We start from the raw sequence: 12,385 nt of genomic DNA, 5'->3' as shown, positions 1-12,385 counted from the left end.
GAACGCTCGCCACTCGCCGCGGCCCAACTCGGCTGACAAGCTATTTCAGGCTGTCAGTCCTCGCCGCTATGCTGCACGCGACAGTCGCATACCTACACGGACGACTTTAATAAGCGCTTCCGATCACGATCAACGTTCTCGATTACAGGCGTCCAACACCACAGTGTGAGGTTCACGAATTGATTATTAAGCAGCTGCGCGGCGAAGCTTCAGCGTTCGAATATTTTTGTTTTGGTTTTAGGGCGCAAAACTACTATGGTCATTAGTGCCCGGTCCGTGACTTAGGAAACAGTAAAAAACCGAAAATGGAAACCAGCAGCAATGGGAAGGAAACTCAAAAAATTGGAGAAACTAAAAGCAGAAGAAAGGCTTAAAATCCACTACAGAAAGGGGTTGGTTGTCCCCAAAAATAGCTTCAAATGACTGACGTCATTTCACTGGCACTAATAAACTCGAGAACGCGATCGGCCGAGCGCGTGTCATCTGCTAAAATGGAAGAAATATCAGACGACAGCTGTAGACGGGCGCGTAACGGAGTAAAATAGGGGCACCCAATTAAAAGGTGTCTTACCGTCCACAGCTGAGAGCAGTGGGGACAGAGTGGGGGAGAATCACCGCTTGAAAGATGTCGATGGCTAAAAAGACAGTGCCCTATCCGGAGTCTAGTTAAAATTACCTCCTCCCGACGACGCGTTCGGGAGGAAGAGGTCCAAGCACAAGAAAGAGGTTTCACGTCCCGCAATTTATTATGGGGAAGTGTCGACCAATGTGCGTGCAATAAAAGAACAACACGACGACATAAAACACACCGTAGATCGGCGAAGGGAATCGATTGAATAGCTGGCCGAAGAAGAGAGACTGCAGCCTTGGCCGCTATATCGGCCGCCTCATTTCCACAGATACCAACGTGTCCCGGGAGCCAGAGGAACGCCACCGAGACGCCCCCCAGGTGGAGCAAGCGCAGACAGTCCTGAATCCGGTGGACCAGAGGGTGGACAGGGTAAAGAGCTTGGCGACTGAGCAGAGAGCTGAGATAATCTGAACAGAGAACATACTGTATCCGCTGATGGCGACAGATGTATTGGACAGCCTGGAGAACAGCGTAAAGCTCTGCAGTATAAACCGAACACTGGTCGGGAAGCCGAAATTGATTTGGGGTGTCGCCAACACTATAGGCACTCCCTACACCAAACGATGTTTTTGAGCCATCAGTGTAAATAAACGTGCAATAAATGTGCATTTGTGCACATAGAGCAGAAAATGCCCGACGATAAACAAGTGAAGGGGTACCATCCTTGGGAAACTGACAAAGGTCACGGAGCAGGCAGATCCGGGGACGGAGCCAAGGCGGTGCTGTACCCCAAGTTGTCAAGAAGGTTGTAGGAAAGCGGAAGGAAAGAGAATGGAGCAGTTGACGCAAGCGGATTCCCGGTGGTGGTAGTAGGGAGGAGGGTCGGCCTGCATATCGTACATCAAAGGAGGCGTCGAAAAAAAATGTCATGGGCTGGATTAGCAGGCATGGAATGCAGATGGCTAGCATAACGACTCAGAAGGACCGCTCGCCGATTGGACAGCGGAGGTTCAGCAGTCTCAGCATAAAGGCTTTCCACAGGGCTGGTGTAAAAAGCTCCTGACACTAAACGTAATCCACGGTGGTGGATAGAGTCGAGACGACGAAGAATACACGGCCGAGCAGAGGAGTAGGCTATGCTTCCATAGTCCAATTTCGAGCGCACTAAGGCGCGATAGAGGCGGAGAAGGACCACTCGGTCCGCTCCCCAGGAGGTACCATTCAGGACACGGAGGGTGTTGAGGGATCGCAGACAGCGAGCCGAAAGATAGGAAACGTAGGAGGACCAGCACAGTTTTCTGTCAAACATAAGACCCAAGAATTTAGCGACGTCCGAAAACGGAAGGTTGACAGATCTTAGATGTAGGGAGGGTGGAAGAAACTCCTTACGTCGCCAAAAATTAACACAAACGGTCTCACTGGGAGAAAAACGGAAGCCGGTTTCGGTGCTCCAAGAGTAGAGGCGACCGAGACATCCTTGAATACGTCGTTCAATAAGGCTGGTCCGTTGAGAGCTGTAGTAGATCGCAAAAGCGTCCACAAAGAGGGAGCCCGAGACATGCGTAAGGAGACAATCCATAATTGGATTTATGGGAATGGCAAACAGTACAACACTCAGCACGGAGCTCTGGGGTACCCCGTTTTCTTGGGAGAAAGTACGGGAGAGAGTAGTGTTCACCCGCACTCTAAATGTGCGCTCTGCCATAAATTCGCGAAGAAAATGGGGCAGCCTACCTCGAAAGCCCCAAGAGAACAGTGTGCGGAGGATGCCTGTCCTCCAACAGGTATCGTATGCTCTCTCCAGATCAAAAAATATTGCTACTGTTTGGCTTTTCCGGAGAAAATTGTTCATGATATAAGCGGAGAGAGCAACAAGATGGTCAACTGCAGAACGATGCTTTCGGAATCCGCATTGGGCAGGTGTTAAAAGGCTGCGGGATTCCAGCCACAACGATAAACGGTAGTTCACCATACGCTCCAAAACCTTACAGACACCACTCGAGAGAGAAATGGGGCGATAGCTAGAGGGGAGATGTTTGTCCTTTCCAGGTTTCGGAACTGGAACGACGATAGCTTCCCGCCATCGTCTGGGAAAAGTACTGTCGGTCCAAATTCGATTATAAAGGCAAAGGAGGTAACGCAGACTATGGGTTGATAAATGCAACAACATTTGGACGTGGATACCATCCGGTCCTGGGGCGGAGGAGCGAGAAGCAGAGAGTGCATGTTGGAGTTCCCGCATGGAAAAAACAGTTTTGTAGCTTTCGCGATTTTGAGAGGAGAAAGCAAGAGGTCGCACTTCCGCTGCACGTTTCTTCGGGAGAAACGCTGGCGGGTAATTTGAAGAGCTCGAAATCTCAGCAAAGTGCTGACCCAATGAGTTAGAAATTGCGACGGGGTCCACTAAGGTACCATGCGCGACAGTGAGCCCAGAGACCGGGGAGAAACTAGGCGCGCCTGACAACCGTCGAAGCCGACTCCAAACTACCGACGAGGGAGTGAAGGTGTGAAACGAGCTAATAAAGAATTTCCAGCTTGCCTTCTTGCTATCGCGGATGACGCGACGGCATCGCGCACGGAACTGCTTATAGTGGATACAGTTGGCCTAAGTAGGACGGTGGCGGAAAACGCGAAGAGCACGTCGCCGCTCACGTATTGCGTCAAGCACGTCTCGTTCCACCAAGGAACTGGGGGGGGCGCCGGGGCAATTCGGAGGTGCGTGGTATTGAACGATCCGCAGCTGTAAGAACAACGTCGGGAATATGTGAGACCTCATCGTCGACGCTGGGGAAGTGACGGTCATCGAATGTCGCTAGAGACGAAAAAAGTGTCCAATCGGCTTGGGCAAACTTCCAGCCTCGCGGGCGCATATATGGCAGCTGAGGCTGCAGTCTAAGGATACATGAAAAGTTGTCACTCGAGTGTGTATCATCAAGGGCGAACAATTCGAAGCGCCGAGCTAGCGGAACAGTACCGACCGAAAGGTCCAAATGAGAGAAATTTGTCGTGGAGGCAGACAAAAACGTAGGGACCCTAGTGTTGAGGCAAAATAGATCCGCTTGGTGGAAGACGTCTAGCAATAGTGAGCCACGTGGACAAGGATGTGGAGATCCCCAAAGCAGGTGGTGGGCATTGAAGTCCCCAACCAGCAAATAGGGGGGGGGGGGGGGTGGAAGCTGACCAAGAAGATGAAGGAGATCAGCTCGTGCCATTGGTGTGGACGATGGAATGTATACAGTACAAAGAGAAAAGGTATAGCCAGAAAGGGAAAGACAGACAGCGACAGCTTGGAAGGAAGTGTTGAAGTGGATTGGGTGATAATGGAGAGTATCATGGAGAAGAATCATGAGTCCTCCATGGGCTGGAGTTCCTTCAACAGATGGGAAATCAAATCGGACGGACTGAAAATGAGGGAGAACAAAGCGGTCATGGGGACGCAGCTTCGTTTCCTGAAGACAGAAGATGACCGGCGGGTAGGATCGTAAGAGGATCGACAATTCATCCCGGTTGGCTCGAATGCCGCGGATATTCCAGTGGATAATGGACATAAGGTGAATAGAAAATGGAGGAATGTGACCAAGGTTGCCCTCAACGACTGCTCAGAGCTTGCGACCGACAGCATGGAATGGCATTCAGCCGAAGGCAGAAGATCCTGATCCATAGGTTGTTCAGGAGCAGCTCCTGCCACCAGCGATCGGCCGGTTGATCGGCCGCCAGCAGTGCGCCTCGGCGACACAGAAGATAGCCGAGGGCGATTTCCGCCATGTGGTGCTGTAGACGGGACACGCCTTGGCGGAGAAGGAGATGAACTGGGTTTCTTAGTAGCCTTCTTGGAAATATGATGTTTAGATGAAGGAGGAACCGATGGTTGTGAAGTTGGGGTACGTAAAAAATCTTCACGAGTATGCTATTTTTTCGAAGTCTTGGTGTCTTGACTTTTGGGCTCGAGATTTAGCAGAACCCGATGAAGGGTAAGCCATAGAGTGGGCAAGCGAGAGTGGTGAGGTTGAACGGGCGTTCTTTGCGCTGGCCAATCTGACGACCGTGGCACTAAAGGTGAGGTCGCAAGTCTGCGTGGCCGCCTCCTTTGTTGGCCGAGGAGAAGCAAGGACAGTGCTGTATTTTCCTGTCTGAGGCACGGTCGGTTGTCAACTGGCGAATAATTTTCGAGCAGCAAAGGTAGACACCTTTTCCTTCACTCTGATTTCCTGGATGAGCTTTTCGTCTTTAAAAACGGGGCAATCTCTAGAGGAAGCAATGTGGTCACCAATACAGTTGATGCAGCGAGGGGATGGAGGTGGACAAGCACCCTTATGGGCATCCTTGCCACACGTAACACATTTGGCCGGATTGGAACAGGACTGGCTGGTGTGATTCAACCGCTGACACCGATAGCAATGCGTAGGGTTTGGGACGTAAGGGCGAACGGAAATTTTCTCATAGCCTGCTTTGATTTTCGATGGGAGTTGAACTTTGTCAAATATCAAGAACACAGTGCGGGTTGGAATGATGTTCATGTCAACCCTTTTCATAACTCTATGAACAGCCGTTACGCCCTGGTCAGACAGGTAGTGCTGAATTTCTTCGTCAGACAATCCATCGAGGGAGCGTGTATGAACGACTCCACGCGAGGAATTAAAAGTGTGGTGCGCTTCAACCCGGACAGGGAAGGTGTGGAGCAGTGAAGTAAGCAGCAATTTTTGTGCCTGGAGGGCACTGACTGTTTCTAACAACAAGGTGCCATTCTGTAATCTGGAACAAGACTTTACAGGACCTGCAATTGCGTCGACACCTTTCTGAATAATGAAAGGGTTGACCGTGGAGAAGCCGTGACCTTTGTCAGACTGAGAAACAACAAGGAACTGTGGCAACGATGGAGGAACTGTCTGTCGCTGAGACTCGGTGAAATTCCGCTTGTGAGCAGACATAGTGGAAGGTGAGGAAACCATTGCGGAAGAAACCCCCATGATTATCAGCGTCTCCGATGGCGTGCTCCTCCCTTGTGAGGGCCTTCTCTGAGGGCACTCCCGCCTTTGTTCACACCTCAGGTCACATCTCCTGAGAAACAGACAGAGGGACCAATCGGCACTTTCGGAAAGTATCAGCTCGGGTAATCACCCCTCCCTGGACCTGGCCGTTACCAGGGGGTAAGTACGTGTCCTACCTGTCTACCCGGGGCGGGGAATTACGCGTTACCCTGTCACCGGCTACACACAAAAATGCGTGGGTCGGCCTACAGACACGCACAGGGAGGAAGAAAGAAATGGAAAAACAATGAAAGGGAAAGGAAAGAAGAGATGTCTCAAACGTCGCAGCGGAGAAAAGGGGAAAGAGAAAAGGTAAGGACAAAGGAAGGATGAAGACATACAAGCAGAGAAGGCGAAGAATGCGTTACATTTACGAGCATCCGTCTCCGGACGTAGGCACAAACCATACTCCCAGAGGGGGAGAAAGGGAAGGAAAGAGCCAGAGGTGAGGGGAGGGGAGGGGGGGGGGGGGCGAAGACGGGGGATAGGGAAGGATGCGGAAAAGGAAGGTATGCAGCCCGGAAAGGAAGGAGGGCCACATTAGCTCGGGGTCCCGTGCTCGCTACGCACGTATCCACAAAAGAGTTGTGGACCCCCTGGGGGGAGCGTCCGATCTGACACAGCTACACAGACCACACGAAATCGATGTGCCTTTCACAGACTAGACGGTTCTCACCGCTCGTCAGGGCAAACGCTGGACTACTCACACCTACAGGTGACTGTAACTATAGTTGGTTCGAAAGTAGCATTTCTGAACGTACTCAGGCGGCTCTCTCGTGCTGTGAGCACACACTCATATTCAGCAAGAGATGTGTGTGCTCTTCACATATCTACATCTGCACTGTCCAAGTCAGACCACAGTATATCGCCCACTATCTACAGGGTTTCGTAAGTACCTCGCTGACGTCCAGTCTACAGTTTCGATCACTGTATTGTCTGTACTTAGAGTGCAAGCACTATTTTCATCGCCTTGTTCAACTCTTCAGACTTCAGACGTACACTTCTCGCGAAACATTGCCTCTAGTGTGTGAAGTGTTCTAACATCCCAACGACTAAGAGATTGCCGCGGATGGAGCAAATTTTTCCTACCCCTTTATCCGGCCGTGTACTGTTCCTCACACACGAGCGCAGTATCATGGGATAAATGCGCTGTACTTCACTTCAAGCAATGATTGTAAAAACAAAAAAAACACACACAAAACAAAAAAAAAAACACACACAAAACAAAAAAAAAACACACACAAAACAAAAAAAAACACACACAAAACAAAAAAAAACACACACAAAACAAAAAGAAACACACACAAAACAAAAAGAAACACACACAAAACAAAAAGAAACACACACAAAACAAAAAGAAACACACACAAAACAAAAAGAAACACACACAAAACAAAAAGAAACACACACAAAACAAAAAGAAACACACACAAAACAAAAAGAAACACACACAAAACAAAAAGAAACACACACAAAACAAAAAGAAACACACAAAAACAAAACAAAAAGAAACACACAAAAACAAAACAAAAAGAAACACACAAAAACAAAACAAAAAGAAACACACAAAAACAAAACAAAAAGAAACACACAAAAACAAAACAAAAAGAAACACACAAAAACAAAACAAAAAGAAACACACAAAAACAAAACAAAAAGAAACACACAAAAACAAAACAAAAGAAACACACAAAAACAAAACAAAAGAAACACACAAAAACAAAACAAAAGAAACACACAAAAACAAAACAAAAGAAACACACAAAAACAAAACAAAAGAAACACACAAAACAAAACAAAACAAAAAAAACAAAACAAAAAACAAAACAAAAAAAACACAAAACAAAACAAAAAAACACAAAACAAAAAAAACACAAAACAAAAAAAACACAAAACAAAAAACAAAACAAAAAAAACAAAAAAACACAAAACAAAAAACAAAACAAAAAAACAAAAAACAAAAAAAACAAAACAAAAAAACACAAAACAAAAAAAAACAAAAAAAACAAAAAAACAAAAACAAAAAACAAAAAAACACAAAACAAAAAAAACAAAAAAAACAAAAAACAAAAAAAACAAAAAAAACAAAAAAAAACAAAAACAAAAAAAACAAAAAAAACAAAAACAAAAACAAAAAAAAACAAAAAACAAAACAAAAAAACAACCGTCTGTATGGGGAATAGATACCACAAACATTATAGTGTGTAGTATTACTCTGAAGTACATTCCGATGCTCTAAAGCTAGGAAAATGACAAGTTAGCGGCAGGCTGTGATTCTACACCATGTAGTTAGCTGTATTTGTCTATATGCTATTAGCTGTGTGATCCAAGGCATACTTATTAACTCTAGATCACGCGGCTTCTCTTACAACCCCTGCACGCACAGCGATTGTGATACCAAGATTAATTGTATAGCTGCTTTTGTTCTTACATTATGGAAGAATACTTTAGAATCTACTTATGGAAACCTCACTCGTCCGTTTCTTTTCGATCAATACTCAAAAAGCTTGCTTTGGTAGCTGCTCATTACCTGTTCAGAGGTCATTGTTGAGCCTTTTTGCCTTTATTTTCGTTTTGCGTTAGTATTGAGAAGTGATTTAATTCTCTTGTAATGTCTTCATTGCGGGTATGTTTCTGTCTGCTAATACCTTCCATTAATCTCAGAAACTTCATTTCCGTGGCTGGACTTCGGCTTCTTTGTTGGCCTTCGGGAACCACATGTTACTTCTATGCAGAAGAGTTGAGACGAAATGTCCTGCAGAATTTCATCTGGGCGTTGTTCCTGCTGGTTTCCGATATTATTCTGAGGTGGACAAAACTGAAAAACCAGCTAACTTTCTCTCGATACTACGGTCGGATTCACATGTATTATCGAAGCGTAGGTAACTTAAGTTTCATATCAGTTACGTAGGAGTGAAGGGCCCTGAAGTGTATTTTCGCTCTTTGAATTTCTTTGGGATTTAAAGTTGTTTGTTTTAGTTATCTTATACAACAGATTAACTGTTTTCTCAAAGGTACCTTCAGAAGAGGCGATTACGCGCAGTTATCAGTAAAGGAACTATTAATAGCTCTATGTTTCATCTGTATACCTTTTAGGGAGATTCCTTTCCATTGCTTCACTGTCATGTAACTGCATGAGGAGTAAGACCAGTGACAGGTAGCAATCTTCTGTAACAAAATGGTCGGTTATTGTAGGCATCAACATGTGCAAAGTGTTTCGGAAAGTCTACTTCAGTGTGAAATAGCTGTATAGGGCAAGGGAGGTTTTGCCACAAATAAAAATACGTTTTTAGTGATATTGACTAGTAAAGTTCTCTTTAGTTATCACTTTTGCAACAGTTGCAATGTTAACAAGATGTCACTTTAACGCTTACTTCCTTGTTACGTAAGTAACACTGAACCACGTGTTATGAAATGTTTGGTTACGAGATCCCAATAAAAAAACTTCTTTAGCGCTTGAAACGGTTGGTTCCACGGAATTCATGGTTGCCAGATCTGACACCATTTCGCGTCAGTGGAGGGAAAGGAGCTTTAATGTCTTGAGTAACCGACATGCCAACAGTCCGTGAATTCCTACCCTAATTTCAGTATTTATAGAAATAGTATACAGTAACATAACTTTCTCGAGCGTCTTCACCCTATTGTTTGGAGCAACAATTATATTCCAATTTTAACTGAAGCCGGGAACTTCTTTACATTTAAATCTGTCCCAATAATCTGTACTACCGCAAGTGTTACTTTCACGTGGATTTCGGCCCACATAGCTTTTGAAATGTTACCTCGTTTAGTTTTTTGTGGAATTTCAGCGGAAGGTGCAAGAAACCAGTTTGAAGGCTGTCTATTACATTGCCCACTCCAGTTGACAAATGTCGCAGTCTTTCAGAAAACAGTTATAGTGGCTCTGAGCACTATGGGACTTAACATCTGAGGTCATCAGTCCTCTAGACTTAAAACTACTTAAACGTAACTAACCTAAGGACATCACACACATCCATGCCCGAGGCAGGATTTGAACCTGCGACCGTAACGGTCGCGCGGTTCCAGACTGAAGCGCCTAGAACCGCTCGGCCAAAACAGTTATAGTGCTGCAAGGCATTTAGTAGTAGTATTGATTATTTTACAAGTGTCTCGCGGGTCATAGCGAAGCTGGTGACGTTTATTGAAAATGTTTAGGAAGTGTAGCAGTCCCATCTTTGATCAGGGTCCGCCTATAAACGTTTTCTTAGGAGTCTTAAGTGGCTTATGTCGTCTAATTCGTCTCGTGCTCAGTGCATCGTCCAGTAAGCGAGTCAGACTTCACGCGACGCTGCGGAATTTCAGAGGAGGTAACTAATACCCGTTTTAACGTATGTTCATGACTTTAAATTATTCAAAAAACAAATATTAATAAACCTACAAGATGTATAACTCTGCTTGCGCCGTTTGCCGATAGGTGGCGATAACGGTAAGTAGCGGTGGAAGGAAACAGATCGCAGACGTCAGGCACTTAGCTTCGATCTCCATCAACATAACCTCATTCAAATATTAGTCGTTTTGTGTCTGCATCATAAAGTTGTTCTTGATTGAAAATGTCACTTTACGAGCCTAAGAAAACAGCTGCTGAATCTCATAGAATGCTGTCAAGTACGTATGGTAAGGAAAAGAACGTGTCGTGAGTGGTTTTAACACCTGAAGAACGGGGATTTTAACGTCGTAGACTGACATAGTGGTGCAAGAGAGCATGTTTTCGAAGATGCAGATTTGGAGACATTGCTGAGTGAAGACTAGCGTCAAACTCAAGAAGAATTGGCACGATTAGTGGGAGTGACACAGCAAGCCATTTCAAAACGTCTCTAGGCTTTGGGGATGATTCAGAAAGAAGGAACTTGGGTCGAGTGTGAGCTGAAACCAAAAGATGTTGATCGGCGTTGTGTGTTTGTGAACAATTGCTTCAGATGCAAAAGCGAAAGGGATTTCTGCATTGTATTGTGACCGGGGACGAAAAATGGGTTCATTACGATAACCCTAAACCCAAAAAATCATGGGGATATCCCGGCCATGCTTCTACGTAGACGGCCAAACCGAATATTCACGGCTCCAAGATCATGCTCTGCCTTTGATGGGTCCAGGTCAGCGCCGTGTACTATGTGGTGTTGAAACAAAGTGAAACAATTACAGGTGCTTTTTATCGAACGCAATTAATGCGTTTGAGCAGAGCTTTAAAAGACAAATGGCCGCAATACAGCGAGAGGCACGATAAAGTGATTTTGCAGCACGACAACGCTCGATCCCACGTTGCAAAAGAGGTCAAAACGTACCTGGAAACGTTAAAATTGCAAGTCTTACCCTACCCGCCGTATTCTCCAGACATTGCTCCTTCTGAGTGTCACCTGTTTAGATCAATGGCGAATGGCCTGGCTGACCAACACTTTTGATCTCGTGAAGAAGTCACAAATTGGATCTATTCGTGGATCGCTTTGAAAGATGAACAGTTTTTTCGACACGGGTTTCGTACACTGCCCGAAAGATGAAAGAAAGTAGTAGCCAGCGATGGAAAATTCTTTGAATGATACATGTGTAACCAATTTGTTTCATTAAAGCCTCAAATGTTGGGGAAGAAATGGCGGAAGCAAAGTTGTATACCTTGTGTATCATTCTTAATTCCCAGCATCAGTTTGCAGGCAATTAGTGTTACTTCGAGATTCGACGAATAGCACCAATATAATGCTATACAAATTGTGCAAAACCATCTCCGTCCAAACTGGCCCAACGCAACCGATCGACCGCAGTGTCACCCTCGGCCCATAGGCGTCACTGGATGCAGATATGAAGAGGCGTGTGGTCGGATGGTATACGGTAGTTAACACATTATGAAGACCACGCAATGTACACTATCTGATCGAAAGCATACAGAACCTATTAGTGGACATTAATATGGAGTGTCTCCACCATTCACCTCTATGACAGCTTTAACTGGACAGGGGATATTCTCATTCAGATATCTATCCCTGGAGGAATGGCAACCCACTCTTCCTCAAGAGCCGAAACCAAACAAGGAACTGGTTTGGGCACTGAGGTCTGGAAGGAAGAAGAAGGAAGAAAGGAAGTAAGTTGTGTCCCATCGACATCGAGGTCGTCAGAAACCGAGCACAAGCTCGGATAGTTTAAACGATGGAGAAAAATGAGCCGTGGCCTTTCTAAGAAATCATCCTGGAATTTGCCTCGAGTGATATAGGGCTTCACGGAAAACCTGAATCTGAATGGCCGGACGTGGATTTAAACCGTCGTCCTCTCGAATGCGAGTCCAGGGTGCTAATCACTGCGCCGCCTCGTTCTGTAGCGAAGCCGATGCTCTTATTCGTCACAAACGTGTTCCACTGGGTTCAGGTCGCATCTATGGACAGGCTAGTCGACTTCAGGAACGTTTTTTCCACAAACCATTGCCACGAAGATGCTGCTCTGCGACAAAGTCCATTGTCACACTGGTACAGTATAAGCCTCCGAACTTTTCCTCTACTGTACGCTATAGACAACCCTATAAAATGTGTTCATATCCTTCCATCTTCAGCGTTTTATTACGCCCAGTAAGACATCACCACCTCTGTACTTCACTACTGGCATTTCACCTGACGGCAGGCATTCAGCGAACTCTAAGCGTACCATTGGACTGACAAAGGGTATGGCGTGATTCAGCTCTTAAGATCACACGGTTCCCCTGTACAGTGGCGTCGCTCTGTTCCCCACTTCAATCGTCGCTTAACTTTGAGTACAGGGAAGTGTGGCTTACGAGGAGATGCTCGACCACTCT

At 45.8% G+C, this 12,385-nt stretch overlaps 1 protein-coding gene across 4 annotated transcripts in view; it reads right to left on the bottom strand.

Annotated features, from left to right (window-relative positions):
- LOC124721500 (beta-1,4-glucuronyltransferase 1) overlaps nt 1-12,385 on the bottom strand; it is a 324,876-nt gene that overhangs the window by 145,369 nt on the left and 167,122 nt on the right. Inside the window, exon 2 of one of the 4 annotated variants that reach the window (XM_047246515.1) lies at nt 8,688-8,766. The exons of the other annotated variants lie outside the window; for them this stretch is intronic. The gene's annotated coding sequence lies outside the window, so the exon portion shown is untranslated. The remainder of the gene's footprint in view (nt 1-8,687; nt 8,767-12,385) is intronic. 4 annotated transcript variants of the gene reach the window in all.

Source organism: Schistocerca piceifrons, chromosome X, assembly GCF_021461385.2.
Source record: "Schistocerca piceifrons isolate TAMUIC-IGC-003096 chromosome X, iqSchPice1.1, whole genome shotgun sequence".
In the NCBI taxonomy this organism is placed as follows: domain Eukaryota; kingdom Metazoa; phylum Arthropoda; class Insecta; order Orthoptera; family Acrididae; genus Schistocerca; species Schistocerca piceifrons.
This window is presented reverse-complemented; position numbering and strand designations above follow the sequence as displayed.